Source organism: Sinocyclocheilus grahami, unplaced genomic scaffold (assembly GCF_001515645.1).
Source record: "Sinocyclocheilus grahami isolate Dianchi unplaced genomic scaffold, SAMN03320097.WGS_v1.1 scaffold397.1, whole genome shotgun sequence".
Taxonomy (NCBI): domain Eukaryota; kingdom Metazoa; phylum Chordata; class Actinopteri; order Cypriniformes; family Cyprinidae; genus Sinocyclocheilus; species Sinocyclocheilus grahami.
Genome location: NW_015505576.1, coordinates 15,144 through 15,370, shown reverse-complemented (window position 1 = coordinate 15,370; position 227 = coordinate 15,144).

Below are 227 nucleotides of genomic sequence, written 5' to 3'. Positions count from 1 at the left end.
TTTTTTGCCCCTTTTTTCAACACATTCGCATATACACCTGCACACATTGAATGATATACATGGGTCAAAGACCAGATGTCACCATTGTGTTGTCCGCATCAAATTACATTTACAAATGTCATTTTTAAATGCATAAAAACATCTTAAATGCAAGTAAATTGTCTACTTTCATATTTCAAATAACTTTTGAGACAATAAAATGTCAAAATATTGGGGAAATTATACTT